The sequence below is a fragment of the Rhineura floridana genome, chromosome 6 (genome assembly GCF_030035675.1).
Source record: "Rhineura floridana isolate rRhiFlo1 chromosome 6, rRhiFlo1.hap2, whole genome shotgun sequence".
Classification (NCBI taxonomy): domain Eukaryota; kingdom Metazoa; phylum Chordata; class Lepidosauria; order Squamata; family Rhineuridae; genus Rhineura; species Rhineura floridana.
In genome coordinates, this window is record NC_084485.1 from 969,608 (window position 1) to 991,919 (window position 22,312).

General features: G+C 53.3%; 1 protein-coding gene across 5 annotated transcripts in view; it reads right to left on the minus strand.

The window, feature by feature from the left end:
• Positions 1–22,312, minus strand: part of SLC12A5 (solute carrier family 12 member 5) — a 105,784-nt gene that overhangs the window by 60,287 nt on the left and 23,185 nt on the right. The window lies entirely within an intron of this gene.

Genomic DNA, 22,312 nt, shown 5'->3' on the forward strand with positions numbered 1-22,312 from the left:
CTGTCACCCACTATGAGCCCTTAACACATAACGGACAAAATATTCAGATGAATGGGAAGATGTGCAACAGTAGGGAGCAGTTAGCCAGTTAACTGACTGCATTTATGAAACAACAACAGATAAATTTTTTTGGTCCACCTGAATTGGTAAAAATTTGTAAACCCACAAAAAAATACCATACGAGGGTCTCAGAAGAAGCTCCTCTTAACTTCTATTTTCAAATGATCAGCCAGATTTAAATACAGAAGCCAAAACAGCAATACTAACAAGCAAGCACACAAATGCAGAATCATTCTACGCACAAATGTATAATTTATTAAATGTGGGAAATATAGAACAATTGCTAAATTGATACTTAGAAAAAGCTGATGGAATACTCACTCCTGTACAAAAATTAAAACATGCTGTATACAATTGTGTTGAACCCCACATTACTGGTAAACATGCTCTATACAGAGATGTGAACGTGGATATTGATGTGAATGAATAATCCTGTTTTGCAGCACACACTTCTTCAGAAATGAAACATCTTTATAATAGAATCTCAGTAACTATAAAGAGATAATATATGCCCCATTTGAGGTTACACATTTCCAATACAAACATGTTTTATTACATTAATACAAATACCTGAATGGACAATGGGAATAACTGTATAAGGGTTTTGTAAACTCACCGCCTCAGAGGAGCACATGCCACGAGATTGTATTATAAAGATGTTTCATTTCTGAAGAAGTGTGTGCTGCAAAACAGGGTTATTCCGGGATCCTGTAAAGATCCACGTTCACATCTCTGTATAGAGCATGTTTACCAGTAATGTGGGGTTCAACACAATTGTATGCAGCGTGTGTGTGTGTGGTCCGTCACCTTTTTCAAAGTAGTAACTCAGCAATTGTTCTATGTTCCCCATATTTCATAAATTATATATTTGTGTGTACAATAATTCTTCAGTTGTGTGCTTGTTAGGGTGTTTTGGTTTCACGTTCAACTGGTGCCTTAGCTTGTATTGTTTCAGATTTAAATGCAGGCCAGGAAGGAAAGCGACCCACAGACGGGGTTGGATTGCTCTGGTGCTGCAACTTAACACCCAGCTGCATGCTGATGGCGGCCCCTTTAAGACCCCGAAATCCCTGAGCGATTGGCTTATTCACCCCCACTGATTAATCAGGGGCATATTTAATCTGCAATTAAAGCGTTAGTTGGCCAGTCACACTGATTAACCCTCTCTGCCCAGTAAATGGACTGGTCCTCCTGTGTGGGGAGCTGGGCTGTGGGGGGGCCTTCCCTGCTCTGGGCCCTGCCGGGACTTGCCAAAAGGGAGGGGGGGCCTGACTCAAGGAGTCAGATGTGACCAGTAAGAGGCCCTCCCCAGCCAGGAGGAAGCGGTGGAGGCCCGGCCAGGGGCCGCACAGGGAGAGCCCTGGGTCATGATGGGAGGGTTTCACAGACCCCCAGCCCAGCCCCCCTTCTCCACAAAGAGGCAGGCCACCGCCAACCCCATCACTAGGCCGGTTTCCATGGCAACCCAGAACAGGTGCTTTGGCTCCCAAGGCTCTTATGTAACAATATAGCTGGCCAGGCCCGTGGGACATGAGGGGCGGGGGCGGGCTTGTGACCCCTCCAGTCTCCTCGCCCTCCCCTGCCTGGTGTCCAGGTGCCAAAGGCTGGAGGGCGCAGCAGCGCCATCCCTCTCAGGCCAACCTCTGTGCTAAGTCTACATCGCAGCACCGTCGTCATGAGCCAGCTGCCATGGGCATCAGCATTCTGCCTCAGCCATGCGGAGCCAGTTGGGTCTTCAGCTTCAGTCCTGGGGAGCAAAGGGCAGGCCACAGACCTCAGCCCGCTAGGGAAGGAACCCTCAGACAGACACACCATGCCAAGGAACTCCTGGGGCTCAAGCTTAGTCACTCACCCTGGACAATCGGCTCCTTAATCCTAAATTTTTTTTGGGGGGGGGTTCAATTGCTCTCTGCACATATTCAGAGGGGCTTGTCTTTATTATTGCTTCACATATTCCAATACTCCCATTTTGGTATTGAAAACCAATTCCTGGGCTGTCCTTGGCTGACTTCAGGAGCAAATTAAGCTCTGGGTATTAAGTTATATTTGGTGCTGATAACGTGCTCTACTGTGTTGAAGGCATTTGCTATTCATTATTTCAGCAACAGCACCCTTCTTGAGTTGTGTGTCAGTCCTGCACACTGCCCTGAACACTGAAGAAGCAGTCTATAAATAAGTTATTCTTACACCAACCCTGCAAGATGTGAGTTCATAGCCAAAGTGAGACTGAAACTAGGGGCTCCTCTTTCACTGCTTATAGCTCAGTGGCAGAGCATCTGTGTTGCACACAGAAGGCCCCAAGTTCCCCACTGGCATCTGGGGAGCCAGCCATCTGACCCTGCCTGCCACCCTGGAGAGCCACTGCCCGCCCAGGCAGATAACACTGAGCTATCAACTCGGTACAAGGCGGCTTCCTGGGCTCCATTGTCTTTTGGCCACTGGGCGACCATCGTGCTGTGCTCTGCAGGCAGCCTCCCTCCCGCTGCCTGCTTCCTCCGCCCACTCCTCTCTTCCTCTACATGCTGCAGTCAGATCCCTGGTCAATGTTTCCTTGGGGAGAGCCCTGCCCTGCTCACTCCGGCAGCCTCCCTGTGTCCTTCATAGCTGTGCAGAAGGGACAAGCTCTGCAGGCACAGCACCTCAGCACCATCAAGGGAGAAGACGCATTTCCCAGAATTCTCCTGTCTACGTAGCTATAGCATCCCGATCTCTGTGCAGGATCTGGCAACCCAGAGAAGAGGCCTCTGGAGTTGGCAGCATCGTTGCTTAGAGCTCCATTGCTCTGTCTGCACGGGGAGGGGGGTCTTGTTGGCTGTAGGGAAAGGCAACCAGGGAGGGAGGAAGAGCAGGGCAGGAGGAAACGCATCAGCAGCCACACCCTGCCCTGGTCCTTGGAGGAGGCTCTGCATCCACTCTGGGTGAGGCCCAAACAACTCTGCCCTTCTGCAGCTTGTGAGTCGGCCAGGATGGCTCCCCTTTGGACTGGAACACTTTTTCCCCATTAACACAAACTTAGTTTTGTTAACTAATGTTGGCGATTTTCTAGCCACTCCCCCCACCGTCATCCCACTTTGTTACAACAATTGAAGTAAAACAAAAATGATTTCCGTTTTTCCACTTCTACTTTCTGTTTGTAATGTACACGTGAACACACTGTACTTTTCTCAATATGCAACTTTTTAATTTTCATCAGAAAAGGCTGATCTAGGCCAGCACCCTCTTCTCACAGTGGCCTGCCAGATGCCTCTGGGAAGCCGGCAAGACGGCCTCAGCCCAAGAGCATCCTCCCCACTTGTGGTTCCCAGAAACCGACATTCACAGGCCTGCTGTCTCCGGCAGTGGGTGTGGTAGTCCATAGCCATCAGGGCTAGGTGCCCATTGATAGCCATCCAAGTCGGTGGCCATCACTGCCTCATGGGGGAGTGAATGCCATAGTTTAACTTTGCACTGTGTGAAGAAATACTTCCTGTTGTCTGTCCTGAATTTTCCAGCTTTCAGCGTCATTGGATGGTCTAGAATCATGAAGGAGGAAGGAACAGCTTTCCTCTAGCCATTTTCTCCACACCATGCATCATGTTATACACCTCTTATCATCATCACCCTTTTTTGTACCAGAAAGCCCACAACAGTGTAGCCTTTCCTCACAAAGGAGTAGCTCCAGCCATCTGACCATTTTAGTTGCCCTTTTCTGAAATTTTGCCAGCTCTACAGTCTGCAAACATGGACTCTGACTAGGCATGCTTGAGTTCTGGGAGTTGCCATAGATTCGATGAACCTGATGAGGGAGGGGCACAGAGGTGGCAAACGCCAAGGCTGTGCCAGACCTCAGAGGAGTGGCAGGCACTGGACATTATCAATCTTTATAGCAATGGCTTATCACTCCAAACTTGGGCCTTGGGATGCCCTTAAAAGAGCAACAGAACAACCCCCCCATGTAGAAACTGCAGGCAGAGGTAGTGTTAGGGTCAGAAACCCCTTTGGCTCACTCCTGTCTTACTCCAACACCACTTACTTCTCCTGCTAAACTCTTTTGCTTCTTTCCTTACAATTCTGGTAAATTTCCTTAAAGGCACTAATTTGGGATGGACTAGTGGCTTGAGTTACTTGGCTCTGGAGAACAATAAGGCTGTTCACATTCTTTTGATGGAGGCCAAATGGGCTGGGACTTTCTTTGGATGACTAGGTGTGTGCAGGTTTATTTAGTCATGTGGTTATCTTGCCCACCTGAAAGAATAACATTTCATTCAGTTAAAAACTTGGAATATCACCACCATTTGGCAGCTCAACTCTGAGCCTCTAAGTCCAGCCAAGAAAGTGGGTTTTGTTCATGCCTATTTGGGTCAGGAGTGGGGCGGAGGGCCATGTGCCCAGATGGCCTGAGATCAGAGGAACATGAGTTGCTGGCATTTGCACCTCCAAGTGGCATGCCATGCCAATGCCCCCCCAAGGCAATGCTGGCCCCCAGCCCTGCCTCCAGAATAAAAGAAGTGGGGCAGCCCAGCTCAGCTGGCCCCAAACACTCACAGGATTTGTCCTGTCTCCAGAGCCAAAACCCACACTTCTTGTGCCTTGAACTGAACCCATTCCAACCCCTGGGAATGTAGATTTGTTCTCTGGAATGGAAGCAAGTGGCCCATACATTCGCAGCCATATGGATTGCCGGGTACAGAGAGCAGCAGGGGGTGGAATGATGCCCTTGCCATTGCAGGATCCCTCCTGAGCACTTCAGCTGGGGTGGCTCAGCTGTGGACCTCCAGAAGTTGCTGCACCGCAGGTCCCTTAATCTCCGATGACTGGCCATGGTGGGGCAGAGCTGGAGTCCAAGAACGCCTGGACGGCCACAGGTTAGCCACCCCTGTTTGAAATGGACCAGTGCAGGTGTGCATAAGGAGCTGGGAAACGTACAACCTGAGCCATACTTGCTCAGCAGGGGGGGCTTTAAAAAGCACCCTTCAGGAGTTATTTCAGGCAGAGTCTACACCAGGCCCATCCAACCTTGGCTTCTGAATGCTCTATCCTCCAGGCACAGGAGGATGGCCACACACCACTGAGCCACGTCTGGAAAGCTATCCCAGTTGGCTGGGTGGAAGGAAGGAAAACAGCAAGACCGCCCTCCCTGGGGGGGGGAGGACTCCTCTGCTGACCTCTCTCTCTCTCTCTCTCTCTCTCTCTCTCTCTCTCTCACACACACACACACACACACACACAAATGTACTTGAATTTTGCTGACTCATTGCTGGACACTCACACAGGAGGGATTCCCAGGGAACTTCTAGTCCAGCCTTCCCCAACCTGGTGCTCTCCAGATGTTTTGCATTACAACCCTGTTCAGCTAACTGGGGTTGATGGGCGCTGAGTTCAAAACATCCGAAGGGCCCCAGGTTTGAAATGTTGCTGTAAAAGGAGCACAGTAGCCTTACACAACTGCACTGGGGAGGGGGGGAGCCCGTTATGTGATGGTTTTGTACTCAGCTTGTTGTTCATTGCTTATTTTAATGCTGTCTGGTTGGGTGGGTAGCTAGCTAAAAGGAGGAGCATCAATCTTCAAAAATAAGTACGAAAAAATGGGGTGAAATTGCTTTGCAGGCTGTGGCCAGACCAAGTCGCAGCAGTTGGCCAGCCTGAATCTAGCTGACCCCCCCACCCAATTATTGCCCTAGAAAGGGATTTCCTACAGGGTTAGGGTCTGCATCTGTGTTAGAATTGCTTTTAATATGTTTTCTTTAATAATATGTTTTTAACCCTTTTTTAAAAAATATATGTTTTTACAGCTTTTAAAAAATGTTTTTAACGTTGTTTTGTTTTAATGTATTTTCAGGTCTTTTTATAATGTTTTAACGTGTTTTTAGCGTTTCTGTTTGCCGCCCTGGGCTCCTGTTGGGAGGAAGGGTGGGATATAAATCAAATAATAAATAAATAAAAATAAATATAGCAAGGCATTCCCAGCACCCACTCTGTCCTGCCCACCCTTCAAGCAAGGAGAACACACACATTCCCTGAGGTACCTTGCCCTGGGATGAGATGTTCTTTCTAACATTTATCCTAAATCTATCTCCCTGAAGTTCAAACCCATGGCTTTTTCTTATACTGTCCTCAGCAGACAGGAAGAAACATGCTTGCGAACCCCAGTCAAGCATGAGAAAAAGACAGTCAACCCAGCCACTGACAGAGGCAGAATGCAGGGGTGCAGAGATTCACTCCGGCTGCAGAAGCAAGGCTCTATGGAGAACACCAGGGGGCTCAGACAGATCTCTCAGGAAGCATTTGTCTTAGTCTCCTCCTGACATTGCTCCTGTAAACCTAAAGGAAAGGCAGAGCTCAATGGAAACAGGAGGAAGTATTTCCCAGGTGCACTGAAGTGATCCAGTGGGCATTTTTTCTCATCCGTGGGAATAGGAAGCCATGCTGTAGCTCACCTCACCTCTATCTCTGCTTCCTCAGCTGGGCAGGAGTGCTGCCCAAGACCTCCCCACCCAGGTAGAAGCCTTCGCCTCCTCCCACCTGCTGTGAACAGCTCACATGCTAGTGAGGATGCCATTGGAGGGGGAGGGCATTCAGAACCTCCTGGCAAGATTTCCAAAGGCCCTGGGGCAGCTGGGAAGGATCTAGACATGCAAGCCTAAAAAACTGGGATTGCTTTTAAAAAAAAATCTGAAAAGAAACTTATCTACATCAGGGAAATGTACAGACATCTTGTGAGGATTGATGGCTGTTCCAGCGCCACTTTCACTCTAAACATTGTTTTTAGTTCATTTTGGCTGCACATTTTTGGGCAAGTCTTCTCATGATCCTGTTGAAGTTTGAATCCTAGAATATGGGGGAGAGGTGGGGAGAGCAAGGACAATAGCATCTTTGCGAGTTTTTAATCTGCCATCATAAGGAGTTAGAAACGTGATACTCTTTCAAAACAAGAGATGAGATTCTCAAGCCTGCGTGCAAGCTGCCAAATTATGTGCAGCAAACTACATTCCTTCCTCCTATTCCTGAGCGTTTACTGCTTTACCCCCACCCGCACTCACTGTTGCCTGAGTGTCTCTCTAAAGGCCGCCCTCCACTCGTGCCGTCTCAGGCCTCTAGCAGCACTGTAGATGTATCCAGAGCAGGGAACGGAGCAAGCAGCAGTAGCAGCATTTCCTTGGCAAGATCACAAGCGGTGTGGAGGCTTGGAGGGCAGTTTGCAGGGAGCATGCTGCACTGGGCTTGCTTGGACACACACACAGCTGCACAAATGTGGGCTGGTGCACCCCTTCTTCTAGACAGTTACTGAGAGGAGAGGCTGGGGGAAACTCCTCACTACGGCACAAGAATATTGCCACAATGGGAAGTGAACGTGAAGGGGCCAGGCAGACTGGGATCTCTGGGAAGGCCCCAACCAATTTCCAGGCAGGAAGGCGTCAAGCGCTGCCTGCAGTGGGGTCCTGCATGATGGATGACTTCTGGCTCTGGTTGGAGACCATTTTGCCGCAAAGAGGGTGCCCCTTTCCCAGCATGCTTGCGATTGGCAGGAGCAGCAGCTCTGGGGGAACGAGTCCCCAAGGGAGGAGCGGAAGGGCACCCTGTGGGGCCTGAGCCAGAAAGGCAGGGGCCTCATGACGGGAGGCTGGGAGAGAAGATCAGCCAGGCTTGGGCTTCAGTTTCTCTGGGCTTCTTCGACACACACAGACTCCAGCTGGGTCCTCTGGCCTTATCCTGGGTAGCCAAATGCTTTCCTTCTCAATCTCCTACTAGGTCCTCCAGTCATGTGATCTTCCAGAGGACAATGGAGGGGACTGAGAAAGGGGTTCGCTGCTGTAGTGGCATGAAAAAACCTTGTCCAAGATGTGGCAGCACGGGCGCAGCTGGGTAGGAAGGTTGGGCAGCCTGGGACGCTGGAGAGATGTGCCTGGGACTCCCATCCTGGAGCCCAGGGAGGAAAGCAGGCAGCTTGGATTTGCTGCAGGGGGCCAGGGGTGCTGCAGACCAAGGTGAGTGTGTGTGTGTGAGCGCATGCATGCACATCATGAGGAAGGGATGTGCCCAGATGGAGAGGCGTAGGGACCCACACAGGACAGGGGTGTGCTTGGGAGGGGATGGCGCCTGCATGCTGGGAGGGGGCTGCGTCCAGGTGATGGTGGAGAGGCCACCCAAGAGCCGGTCTAGCTTCGCAGCAGCAGCAGCAGCAGCCGTCTCTTTGATTCATGCTCAGAGCTGCCTCCCTCCTCCCCTCCCCAGGGATCACTCAACATGAACCGGCCTTTTAATTTTCTGCGGTGGCTGGCAAGGCTGGCGGCTGGATCGCTGGCAGGGAAACAACAGTCCCAGCGTGAAGATCAGATAATCCTCAAACCAAAGCGGGGAGGGAGGGAAGGAGACGGGAAGCGTCCATGGAGGGAGCAACAAGCTGCTTTCAGCCCCCCACAGAATTCCCCTGATCTCTCAAATCGTGGAGGGTTGGTGGGTTGAAATGAGGGCCAGAGGGTCAGCCCTGCCATTAGGCAGAGCGAGGCAAGCACCAAAGGCAGCAGATGCTAGGAGGCAGACAGGAGCAGCATGGAGATGTTGGCGGCCTCTAAGCTGGCCTGTTGCCTAAGGTGTGGCTGAAGCTGCTGCCCTGTCTCTGGTGCTGAAGCAAGATCCAATTCCCAGGCCCTCTGACTTCAGTTCCCGAAATGGAGGAGATTGCCATCTCCTCCTTGGCCTTGGGCACCAAAGGTGGGCCTGAGGCTGTTTGTAGGCAGTAGCTGCCCCTGCTACCAGCCCAGCTTGGCCAACTAAAACTCCACCCCCACCATGGCCAACATGCGCAAAAGGCCAGCAGGGAGGACTCAGCAGTGACCTCTTAAGGTCCTCCCCCAACCTGTTAATAATGATGCCACCCCTGTGCAGCATCCGACCAGCTACCTCTTCTGGACCCAAAACAGCCAGGATGATCAGCAGAGGGGGGACCTTCATAATGTTGGACATCAGTACAGAGGAGATGCCCAGTGTCTTGGCCACTTCTTCCACCTCCGGGCCCAGCCTGGTTCAGCCCTGCCCAAAGCACAGCCACCCCAGACAATTGCGAGTTTGGCCTCAGCCCAGCAGCAAAGTCAGGGCAGAAACATCCGGGGGGGTGGGAACACATGTATGATTATGCGCTGGCTCATGAAGAAAGAGAGCCAGTGTGGCCTAGTGGTTAGAATGCTGGGCTATGACCTGGGAGACCAGGGTTCAAATCCCCACCCAGCCATGAAGCTCACTGGGTGACCTTGGGCCAGTCACTGCCTCTCAGCCTCAGAGGAAGGCAGTGGGAAACCCCCTCTGAATAGTGCTTACCATAAAAACCCTATTCATAGGGTCACCAGAAGTCGGGATCGACTTGAAGGCAGTTCATCATCATCATCATTATGAAGAAAAGGGCAACCAAAAATCTGCCACCAGGCAGTCATCCCTCCCCACTCCTCCACAGACAAGCCAAGTGGCTGTCCCTGTCGCCTCGCCAAGCAGCTCCCTAGGCGGCCCTTGGCTCCCTTCTCTGGCTCTGCAGAGACTCCAGAAAGAGACTCCCGTAGAAGGAGCCAGCCACCCCCTTTCCTGCCTACCAACAGAGTCCAGAGCAGACACCCAGCTTTGCACAGCTCTTCTAGGCCTCCAAGATGGCTCCTTCCAACTCCCTGCCAGGATATGGGGTGGGGCATCCTCCTTTGGCTCCACATGTCAGGCAGCCTCACCGTCCCACATGCGCTTCACAGAATCTGCTGCGCAGGTCCCCGCATCCCTGGTCAGCACCGTATGGGAGTCTGCTGCTAAAGGGCTCTGGGGAAAGGACTTGCTTCCTGCTTCCAAAAGCGAGTCAGGACCCAAGCTGGCTTCCCCGCTCCCTCGGCTTGGGCATTGGTGCCAGCTTGGTTTGGTGCTGGGGCCCAAGCTACTCATATACCACTCCCGGGTAGGCTGGCTCCAGGATTCCTCTGGCCACTCCTTCCTGGCACTCCCCAGCTGATGGGAAACAGGACAAGGCAGCATCCAGCTGAGTCTTGCCTGCTGGTGGGGAATGGGCCCTGGCTGACACGATTCCTGGCAGTGTGGGCCCGTGGGTCCAGCACTCCCCATGAGGCCACATGGCAGATGATGCTCATGACTGATGCTTGTGGGTCCCACTGAGTGGATTGGGCTCAACTGCAGCTGGCATGCAAGAGGTCCTAGAGGAAGAGACATAATGCCATCATACAAATCTATGGTGCAGCTGCATTTGGAATACTGAGTACAGTTCTGGTCACCTCACCTCAAAAATGGTATTGGAGAGTTCGAAAAGGTTCAGAAAAGGGCAACCAAGATGATCACAGGGACTCCCCTGTGAGGAAAGGTTGCAGCTTTTTAGTTTAGAGGAAAGGCAACCTGTTACAAGTGTATAAAATTATGGGTGGCCTGGATAGAGAAAAGTGTTTCTCCCGCTCTCATCACCCTGGAACTCAGGGATATCCAATGAAGCTGAATGTTGGAAGATTCAGTACACAAAAGGGCAGGATGTGAATTTAAATAATAACAACAACAATACCATGGAATTCTCTCCCACAGAAGGCAGTGATGGCCACCAGCTTGGCAGGATTTAAAAGAAGATTAGACAAATCCATGGAGAATAAGGCTGTCAGTGGCTGCTAGCCAGGATGGCTGTGCTCTGCCTGCATAGTAGGAGGCAGTGAGCTTCCAAATACCAGTTGCTGGAAACCGCAGGAGGGGAGAGTTGCTGTTGCACTCAGATCCTGATTGCGGGCTTCCCATAATAGGCCCCTGGTTGGCCCCTGTGTGATGCTGGACTAGTTAGGCCCCCTGTGGCCTGACCCAGCAGCCAGGCTCTTCTGATGTTCTTATGAGGCTCAACGTATGGGGGCATCTATTGCCCTGTGACATGCCTGAGGAGGATGACAGGTGGCCTCTCTGTTATCTTTTTGGCGCTCCATAAAAATGAAGGGTGATCCTTCAATTGTTTGTTTCCATTCTTGTGCCCGTTTCCATTTCCTAATTCCAACTTCTCGACCAGTCTGACTTGCGGTTACGTTGCTGAAGTGGGCACAGATAGATGTAAGTTTGTTATTTCCTATTGTCTGTTTGAATCTCTCACTATCGTTATGCCAATGTATCTCTTGTTAGCCCGGTTGAGGGCAATTAGCTTTAAAGGAAACACACACTGCTCTCTTTTCTTTTAAATAAACTACTGTACCCTTTTATTAATAGTGTGTATTGCTTGGAACTTATGACTCTAAATTCAGTCCTTGATCACTGGACGGTACTGACTACTGTTGGTTAATGTGGGTTAATGGTCTAGAGCAGAAGGAGTAACAATCGGTCTGCTCTAGGATCTCAGTTAGCACTCTGAGGTCCCCTTCCTCAGAGCAGGAAGCTAAGAAAGAGGTGGGGGCTAGGGTTGCCAGGTTCAGGGCTTGAGACTGATCCTGTATCTTTAGGAGAAGAGACACTGTAATGAGAAAAACCAGAAGGTGGAATTCTTCCTTCTCAATGCACAACTTTTAAAGATACAGAAGACCTCTTGGTTGTCAGGCCCGGCCTCCAAGAGGTCTTCTGTATCTTTAAAAGTTGTGCAGGGGGAAGGGAGAATTCCACCTTCTGGTTTTTCTCATTACAGTGTTGCAAGAACACCTGCACTCGGCTGACTTTCTCTTCTCCTAAAGATACAGGATCAGTTTCAGGCCCTGAACCTGGCAACCCTAGTGGTGGCAGTTTCTACCATAAACCTAATCTTGAAAGAGGAAGAGTTTGCCTAGGAAGCAGCGACCCAAAGGGATTGGGACTGTTCTCAGAAGCAAAAAACCCCCTTGTGGGCTGAGGTCAAGGGACCCTGGGGGGGGGGCAATCTTAGACAAGCCTTTTAAATTGAGACCTTATCCCAGCCTGCTTCTGTGTTAGAATTGCATTTTAATATTTTTAAACCTTTTTTTAAGATCACTTCAAAGCTTTTTAAAAAAATGTTTTTAAAGTTGTTTTGTTTTAATGTATTTTAAAGTCTGTTTTTATGATGTTTTAAAGTGTTTTTAGTGCTTTTGTTTGCAGCCCTGGGCTCCTGCTGGGAGGAAGGGTGGGATAGAAATCAAATAATTAATAAACAAATAAATAAACTATTATGGGGAGGGGGGCATGCTGCCTGGTAATGGCTTTCTGGTGCCCTTTTAATTGCCCACTATATCCACTCATTCTTAAAATCTGCTAGCCACTTTCTCTAAAAATACCAAAGGTGATGTGCAGCATGAGAAGCCTGTGAAGGGGAAGGCTTTGGCTCCGACGGCAAGCTCCAGTTCTGGCATCTGTCACTGCTAACTCAGTCCACTGGTGCTTCAGTTAAGTGGAGCCTCAGTATCACCCCTCCCCCCAAAAAAGCAGCCTCTTCTGCCCAAGGAACTTTTACTACCTTGCCCCCTCCCACCCCCAGCTGAAGTTCACAGGGAGGTGTCAGGCCCACCCAAATCACTGCTATCTCTGACAGCAGGCTGTGTCTCCATCACTCAGGCTGTGCCTGCCTACCCTTTTAACCTGTGAGGGTTGCCTCTTGGCCACACTGAGAGAGAGATTAGAGGCTCAAGACCCCGTTTGCACGCAAGCACAAACACAAACACAAACACAGAGCATGCCTAGGCCTCACCTCAGTCAAGGGTCAGCAAATTGTCTTGCATGCTTCACCCCCGCCCCCAGTCTGGCTCCTAGTAGTCATAAGAACACAGGAAGAACCTGTTGGATCCGGCCAGTGGCCCATCTAGTCCAGCTTCCTGTTCTCATAGTGGCTAACCAGTTGCCCGTGGGAAGCCCACAAGCAGGACCTGAGTGCAACAGCACTCTCCCCTCCTGCGGCTTCCGGCAACTGGCTTTCAGAGCATCCTGCCTCTGACTATTTCCCACCAAGGAAAGACATATATCTCCCTGCAGTGTGGGAGAGGTGATGTCATGGGCTAAGCAGCCTTTCCCAACCAGTGTGCCTCCAGATGTTGTTGGACCACAATTCCCATCTTTCCTGACCATTGGCAATGCTGGCTGAGGCTGATGGGAGTTGTGGTCCAACACCATCTGGAGGCACACTGCTTGGGAAAGGCTGGGCTAAAGACTCAGAGAGGGAATTTTCCATCAGTTTTTGTCGGAATTCTATTGAGTTGTGTAGCAAAACGGAGAGTATTGAGCGAGCTTATGTGTGTGTGTTTGAATCTTTGCTAAGATTCTACCTTCCCTGCAAATTAGTCAGACAGAGACTTTAAGCTGTAAAATAAGAAACAACTACTTTATTCTGAAAGTACATGCTTGATAGGAAAGAGTTCTATATCTAGCTAACTAGCTATGTTGGAGCAGTCTGCACTGGTCCCAGTGCAGCTCTCATGCTGGTTGAGAGGGAGAGACAAAGGAAAGATGTCTGCTCCCCTCTCGAGAAAGAAGAAGGAACTGGGAAGGTGGGAAGGAACTGGGATCAACATCCTTTGCATATCAGTCTAGCAGGAGGGGATAGACGGCAAGGATCAAAGGACAGGTATAGCCTGGCAACAAGGAGGTCTCCTCCCTAGCTACCCTTTTTAACCCCATGCAGCCTCAACCCACCAAGTTGGAGTTGAACCTCATACATTCCAACAGTTTTCACAAATATTCAAGAAATCCATTCCAGGAAAGAGGTTCTCCTCAGTCGTAATGATCTATATGTCGATTGCACTTCAGAGCATTCAAAGTGGTTCACCCACATTCTCTCAGTGATTCTCACAACAGCCTTGTAAGATTGATCACTTGCAACCTCCATATCTTAGATTAATCCATTATTTTTCTAGCCTCTTTCCCTATAGATTCAGCTCCAAGTGCTGCACTGTGACGATCTTTGCCAGTGAGGTGTTTGGGCTCCATGGTTGCTCTGAACCCTACATTTGTTTCTCTGTGGTAGGGCCAGATGCTTCAGAGAATGACTGAAGTAGCTGTGTTGCATGGCCCAAGAGATGTGGCCCGAGCAACCTTGCAATGTCGCAACAGATGCTGAGAGCACAGCTCTTGAACAGCACACTACTTTACAAATGCTCCTGCAAGTATCAGCACTTGAGCTGGCCCTGGACATCTGTAATCTTTGCTGGGACCAGAGTTCTAATCTCACTGGTCGGTGCTGCAAACTACAATCTCAGGCACAGCGTCCTGGAGCGATGCCTGCTGTCTGCAGCTGCTTCTCGTCCACATTGCCCAGGGAGCTATCAGCTGGTGGGAGTTGTCACGTTCAGGGCTTGCAGCTTGCCAAGTGCCAAAGGTAGTTGCCCAGTGCTTTCTGGGAGATTGCTATACTTTGTATTTGGACAGTTCTGGATCAAGGGCTACAGTATCGCCCTGGGATAGCCCCAGATGTCATCATCAGGCTTCTGTAGTGCACCCTTCAATGCTCACAACAGCTGGTGCCCAGATGTGCCAGGCAGGCTCCTTGCAGTGCCACATCCAAGCAAGCATACACTTGGGCAGAGCAGCCATGCCAGCCTGGCTCTGAGATATGGCCAAAGCAGGGCCCATTGGGGTGGATGTGCTGGGCCTGCTAAGCTGGCCTTGAATGGAAGAGCTCCAGACAGGCCTGCATCAAGCAACTACCAGCCTAAATTAATAGCGACAGGTAATGAGGCTCTCTCTCACACACAGTCACATCCAGCACAGAAGCACACGTGTCACACAGCGGCTGGACTCCTGCAGCAATCTCTCTCCAGCCACTGCTGCTGCCAGCCTAACACTACACTCAGCACTCTGTACTCCTTGACAAATGGGGGTTGTATCAGGTGGGGGGGGGAGAGAAGGCAGGGCCCAGCAACTGACTGCAAAGGGAAAAGTGGGCCAGAGGGATGGCGGCTCCCTTCCTCCTCACCCACTCGCAAGTCAGCTGGTATCTGCTTTGGCTTATGCCATCCTGGCACACTCCCATGCAAATACCTGCAGACCATAACTACGCACTGTGCCCCAGCTCTGCCAATGGTTGAAGAGCTGCATCTTTATCTCACTCTCAGCCTCACCGGCTTCCTGGTTGGCCAGTAAAAAACCCAGACAATCGCCCACCTAAAGCCTGGAGCGTCCTGGGATCCGCCTGAAGCTGCCCCTCCCACGGGGAGCGGAGGTCTGCAGCAGGGGGCTTGGCCCAAATGCTTTGCTTCAAAGCGGTGCGGCTCTGCCGGCGCTGCATTGAGTCTGCAGTACAGGAGCCCTCGCTGAAGCGGCGAGCAAGGAATAAACAGACAGCCCCCCCCCCTCCCGCAGCCCCAGCATCCTCGGGCGCCGAGAGGTCCACAGCCGCGCAGCCTCGAGAGCGGCAGAGCCAAGGGGCCCCTCAGCCTGGGCCCGCGAAATGGGGCCGCTGATCCCTCACAGTCCCTCCCCTTGCGCAGGAGCGAGTCCTGGGCAGCCCGCAGGCAAACTTCAGGACAACGGACAGAGGCAGGCAGGGAAAGGAAGCGGCGAATGGATGTGCCCGGGGGTCTCCTCATGGCCGGGCTCTGGCACTCTGCGCTTCCCGGGGTTCCGTCTGTCCCTGGGACGGCCAGACCGGGACGCTCCGAGCCAAGCAAAGGGGAACGGCCCCAGCGCTTCGAAGCGCGCCATGTGGCCCGCGGCAGTCCCAGGAAAGCGGCCCTCGCAGGCAGGCAGGACCTACGGCGCCCGGCCAGTCCAGGAGATACCCCCGCCGGTTCCCCGCTTCCTCCTTCGCAGATCCCCAAAATGTCTCCCGAGAGAGTTGCCATTTTTCGACACTGTCACTGGCGGCGGGGGGGGGGCGAGGACCGCGGGGCGAGGACGAGGCGCTCTGCCAGGCTGGACGGCGGGCGCATTCCAGCACCCTGGACAGCGGCTACGGAGGCGGCGCATTCCAGAGCGCTGCTCTGGCTCCGCAGCCCGGCCGCGAGGGGGGGGTGGCTCAGCAGCTGCCCGGGGCTCCGCCGGATAAAAATAGGCGCCGCTTCCAGGGCAGGCAAATCCCCAGCGCCGTTGGGGAAGGGGCGCGAGAGCCGGCCCGGCTCCCGATGGTCTCCGCGCCTCCCCTCAGCCGGACTCGGCCGGGCGAGGCCTCCAAGGGTCGGATCCAGGCTGGCGGGGCTGCCGCCCCTTACCTTGGCTGGCGCCCCCGTCACCGTCCTCGCAGTCCGTCAGGTTGTTCAGCATGGCGCCCGCCTGCGCTGCCTCCGAGCCCTGCTTGGCTCCGCTCCCTCCGCTCGAGTCTGCTCTGCCCCAGGGTCTTCTCTCCTCGCCTCGCGCGCCGCTGCAGTGCAGAGCCGAGCTGAGCCGACCCTTCGCTACCGCTCAGTCCCTTTTCAGATCGCGTATTCAAAACGCATCTTCCCGTCGGGCGTGCGGGCGGGGAGCGCAGCGGTGTAAGCGAGCTGGGGAAGGAGGGGCGAGGAGCGTCCGCCGAGCCGCTCGCCACCTCCGAGGGCAGCGCAGATCTGACCCAGCGGCGGAGGAATTAGAGCATCTCGGGGGCTGGCACTGCGGCTCCCCCCGCCCCAATCCGCCTGCGCTGATGCAGGCTAGTCCAGGACTGCCTCCTCCCACGCTTGCCCCCCTCGCATCCCCAAGCCAGCATCGGAGACAAGGGGGGGGAGTGCTCTAAACCCAACTGTACCTCTCCCCCCCACGCCCGCACACACACGTTTCCCCCCCTTCCTAACAGCTGGGGCAATCCCTGCCTGCCTCGCAAACCATTTGGCTTGTGTGAATGCAGACCAGCAACTTGAACCTGAGGACTGTAATGGCGAAAAACGGGAATGGCCTGGAGACCGGGGGTTTCAGGAAAGACACCCCACCCAGGCACTCACGTACGCGTGGTGGGGACACCCCTTTGTGCCCATAGCATACAGCTCATCAGGGGCACCTACGGTTGCGCAAGAAGGTAGCACAAAGCCCCGCCCCCCGCAGTTAACTCCAGACCCAGCTACTTCATGATACCCCCCTTGCCTTGGTGGGGAGGAGTTTGGCCCTCAGTGCCGACCTTGATGCAGGTTTCATGGTTGCCGGTCAAGAACAGCCCCCCTCCTTCCCATCACAAAGGTGGGGGCAGGCCTAGGGGTCTGTGGAAAGCGTGCGGGAGGAGGCGAGAGGAGGCCTACCCACCTCGATTAGAACTGGGGCGACAGCGACAACGGGAGGCAAAGCGATCCAGCCACGGCTGGGTGAGGCTACATTCCAGGGCTCCGCACCGCAAGACCTTGATGTCCCGCTGTCAGGGGGTCTGGATCCCACCCCACACCGTATTCTGCGCCCCCCCCCACTTGCAAAGGCCCTCAGACAGCCGAGAAGAAGAAGCCATCCCCTGGAGGGGGGGAGGATGAGCGGGGGAGGGCATGAGCCGCCGTCCTGCTGGGAGGAGGGGCGAGATATAAATGTAATAAATAATAAACTCTGCCTCGGAAGGACCCTCTTTCCAGCGCCGAAGTTCAGCCACAACATAGGCGGGAGTGCGTGCCATGCCGGCGGGAGGGGGGCCAGGCCGGGCTGGGCTTCGTGGGCCCCGGGGCTCTCCCTTGGAGAAGAAGAGAACCACAGACGCCCTGCCCCCCCATCCCCCTGAGAACGTGGATCCCAGGCCTGCTGAAGGCGCGGAGCCGCTCCAGCCCCAGCTACTGCCAAGGAGAATGCCGCGCCCCCGCCCAGCCCCAGGCACACGGCAGGAAAGCCAGCCTCCCCCCTCCGAAAGGCCGGGCCCATCCTGGAAAGGCTGCCAGCCACGCCACAGGCCACGCCGCCTGGGTCACGGCGAGCTCTCTCGCGCAGTCTGGCCACTGCTGGCTGCGCTCTGAGCGCTGCATAGCCTGCAGGACAGGCTGGTGCAGCCGTGCAGGTGCAGGGGGGAAGGTGGTGGGCGTGGGGAGGAGCGAGGCAGGGCGCTGCCTCCCATGCAAAGGAGCGTTACCCCTGGCCTGCCTCGAGCCCACCTGGGGCAGCCCTGGGGGAGCTTGGATCCGCCTTCAGCCTGGGATCCCAGCACTGATCCTGGCAGACGCGGGCACTCATTACTCTTTGACGGCTGTAATTAATTGTTTGCTTCCCCCTGGGTCTTCGCCAGCTGCTCTGCATTACCGCGGCTCCGCTACCCTCGCCCTGCCGCAGGGCCGCGGCTCACCATTCCCCGGCTCAGAGGGGTGCAACGTCCCTCCAGTAGGCAAAGGGGAAGCGGCAGGTGGCAGCAGGGCAGAGGCAGGCCGGGGGCTTTGAAACCCTGGGCTGCTGGGCAAGGCCCTCACTTGGTAGCTCTGCGCCTTCGCAAAGGGCCCCACAGCACCGCAAACTCCCAACACCAGGCCTTGCTATGTGAGTGTCAAAGGAGATGCACAATAGGTGAAATAAACACTAGACAGGCAAAGGTTGCTCTACAAATGGGCAAGTTTTCAAGCTGCACAGAGCTCTTCATAATATCTGTGCTAGTAAAATAATACATTTTTCCCATGATGCCATAGGAAAGTGGTTTAAAAAAATTAAATTAAATGACAAGACATGTTTCTGGATGCCGCTAGGAACCCCCTTCTCCAATCTCAGGATTGCTGACGTATGTGAGGGAAAGCTCCCACATGTGCATCCAGGTGTGGAGCCATTTGGCAGGAGCCCCCAAAGCCACACAAATGGTGTTTACAAGAGGATGGAGAGGGGAGGCTGCAAGCCCCAAAGCCCATTTTGCCAGCCCAAATCCAAAGGTGGAAGGGGCTCACCCCTCATGCCACACAAACACATCCTATGAAAGCCAATACAAAACACCAACAAGGAGGGGAGGGAGGCAGGCAGGCAGGCAGGCAGCTGTATCTTTATTGCCTGGAGATGGCCGGGAGGGGCCTCCGCTATTAGGCAGAACTCTCCCTCCCAGAATCACCCCCCTTTCTTTGCTTGGGGCCTCTTGGCTTGAGCAGAGGAAGTGGAGAAGGGGGGCATGAGCACGTGAAAAACCACTAATCCTCTAATCTGAGGATTACGGCTATTTCAAGAGCGTCCCTCACTGCAGACACTGAGTGAGCAGCTGTGGGCCTCCTTCCCATCCCAGCCTTTGGTGCCTCCATGAAGGCTGCTCTGTGTCAAACACCAACACCCAACCCAGTGCTGAGGCTAGGGCAGCATGGCTGGCTGCAGCTGATGGGAGCTGTCACCCCAAACATCTGGGGAAGGGTGGGCTAGGACATGAGAGGGGGTAGGAGGGGACAGCTTGACAATCAAGCAATGGGTCCCGGGCAATCCCTTCGGGGTGGCCATTAGCAGTTGACTCTGGGCCAACCCCACTGGGGCTTTCATGGAACAGTGCAACTCCCTGCCACATTTTGCCCCTGCAAAACTCACCTGCAAGGATTGCCAATTCTCACTCCCAACTGGCAATGCCCAGATCAGGTCTGCAGGGTCCTCAGAAGCCCAACCTTGCAGTTGGTGGAGATCATCAGCAACAGTATATTGGGGGGGGGCTCCTCTGGGGAAGGCACACCAAAAGGACCACAGCAGGTTCAAAACAGGACAGCCACACAGCAGCCCTCTCAGACCTAAGTGGGCCCCCAGACAATCCATTACTATGCCCCCCACATATGACAAGTGACTAATGAAAAAACCCCTAATCCTCTGCAAGATGAACCCTCCTACAACAGCCCCAGCGCCAACAGAAAGGCACGGCACAGCTTCAGAAAGATGCAGATTGCCAGCTAAGCCCCCAAGCAACTAAGGCACCCAGCCCAGGGCAGCCGGGAAGGTCACTATGTCTGCAAAGTGGCTGCTTTGGGATTCTGAGAGCTGTGCAGGACTCCAGAGCCAGCACCTGTGGTGAGCAGTGCCCAGCTGCCTTGGGCAACAGGAAGAGACAACGCCAGCCTCAGGAAAGCACAGCTTCAGTGTCCGAATGGAGCCCCACACCAGACCCATCGCCAAAACGGCGTCCCTTGCCTTCCAAGAAGCTCATTTTGATAGCTGCTTTTGTTGCCACTGTTTATTGCTCTTATGGGCCCTGAGGAGGAGGAGACGGCGGGAGGGAGTGTAGCCTTGCCCACGTAGAACTCAAGTCCCCCCTTCCCCAACCTCCCAACCCCTCTGCCCCGTGATTAGTCCACACTGGCATAGCAGTTCAAAGCAGGGGTGTTATTCTCCAACACTAAGGAAAATGATGTCTCTCAGGACCCGTCCCTGGGCATCAGCCTTGCACAGAGAAAAAACCAGCTGGCCCCACACAGTCACAAAGAAGGGCGAGTTGCTGCACTCGCCTTCCGCTCTGGGCAAGAGCTGAGCCCGGAGCAAGGATTCTGGCTCAGCATTCAAGGCTGGCAGGGCCAGGGCTCAGATGTGGTTCAGGGCCTGTTAGAGTCGCTCATGCCACACAGGTGGTGGGTGGGCTTCTTCTGGTCTGGCAGGGACTCCTGCCTAGAGACAACACATCCCAGTGGTCTCTGCAGACAGCACCGGATGGGGGCTTCCTTCAAGGGAAGACCTAGCCAGGTCAGAAGTCATGTGCCCCCCTGAAGACCCTGGCAGGCTATAAGGCCATATTCTCTTGGGAGTTCAGAAGGCTGGAGCAGCATAAGAAAGGCCAGCAAAGGAAACAAGTTGTGGTCTAGGAGGTTACAAGTGCAAAATCTGCATTTACCTTGAACTTGCAAACCACTCAGCCCCCGTCCCCACCTCTGCAATATGAATTACAGCCACCCACCTTATAGACTGGTTGTATTACTAAGGTGACACAGATAAAACACACTGAAACACTGAAATTGCTAAAGTGCTTATGATTGGTATTCATTATTTTCATTAGTCATTCAGGCATCCTTGCCCTCAATAACTCAGTGACCTGGAGCTGCCCCACCACCACCACCACTACCACCAGCAACAGGCAGGGAATCAATGTGAGCGGCTGTCCCAGCACCAAGAGACAGCCAAAGGCTCCTAGGAGCTGCCGCCACCCACTGCGACAACCAGGGACTGCTGTGCCCCACCTCCTAGCCAGTGGTTGCATTCCTCTCTGCTGTGGGAGCTGGAGGGCTCCTGCATTAGCCACTCTGCCTCTCAGACTAACAGCACCAGAAGTGCATTCCTGGGTCAGAACCAACGCCCAGCCAGTAGATCATCCTCCAACAGCTGTCAGCCAGATGCTGTCCAGGTGTCTCAAAACATGGCCATGACAGAGAAAACCCTCTTTTGTTGTTTGTCCTCAGCCCAGGTAGTTGGGCATCCTGGGTTGCCTTCAGTGTAGATCATTCCATCAGGAAATTGCTCCATCAGCACAATGACTTCTCCTTGTGGAATGATCTCCCCCTGAATCTGTTACGCAGATTGCCCCAACCTCCAGAGCAGATTTGGGGACAGCATGGGGTGCACACAGGGGGAGGAGGGGGAAGTCCCACTGCACTAGCCCTTGCGCTAGTTCAGCTTCTGAGGTAATACCACCCCCTGCCTCTTAACATGGTGGTTCAGTCCCTAGCTGTCATGACTGATCACCTATCCTTCATGGACCCATAAGAGTCACTTATGCTTCTTGCCATTACAACATCCACTGGCTAACAGACCAAGACAGGACCACTCTCTACGGAAGAGGGACAGGAATGCCACCTTTGCTGGGGGACAGGAGTCTGCCTTGCCCACTGTAGCTGTGTACTTTGGGAAACATGTTCCAGCCAGAAGTCCTGCTGAGCCACACACCTGTGGCCCTCTGACAGTGGCTGGCTCAGTGACCTGGTGTCCAGCATGCCATCTACCCAACCTCCTTCCATACAGTGGGGACTAAGGTACCGTTTCTGGAGCCTTCAGTGTCATCCACTCATCTCCTTCTACAGGAAGGCAAGCTGCTCTGATAAATGATATCATATCACCTATTTTGCACCTCACAATGCACAGAGCTGCCAATGTGCGCCTGTGTGAGAGCAAGTGCGCTTGCGCCCCTGGCAGAGAGAGGACAGGAGAGTGTGATGGTGATAAAGCTGTAAGATGACTGAGAATGTAGAAGTCATGAGAGAAATAGAATTAATGCAGAAGAGTCATGAAGGCTGAACATGTGCAAATACATCTCCAAGGAAATGTAATCTCTCAGGCTGAGTCCTAGAGAAAGGCACTCCAAACTAAACCCCCATCAGGGATTGAAAGAAGCAAAGGGACCCTTTCAGGCAGACCACTGGGGAGGGGAGGCTGTGGGGGAAGCCCATTGTTATGGAACAGCCCAAAGGAACAGGGTGCAGAGTACTTAGCGGGCATAAAATCTGCTGAATTTGATCTCTGGGGAAAGTTTCAGTCAAATAGCTGAGAGATAAGAACATCAGAGAAGCGTTCCTGGAGATTTTGTCAAGTCCAGCCTTCT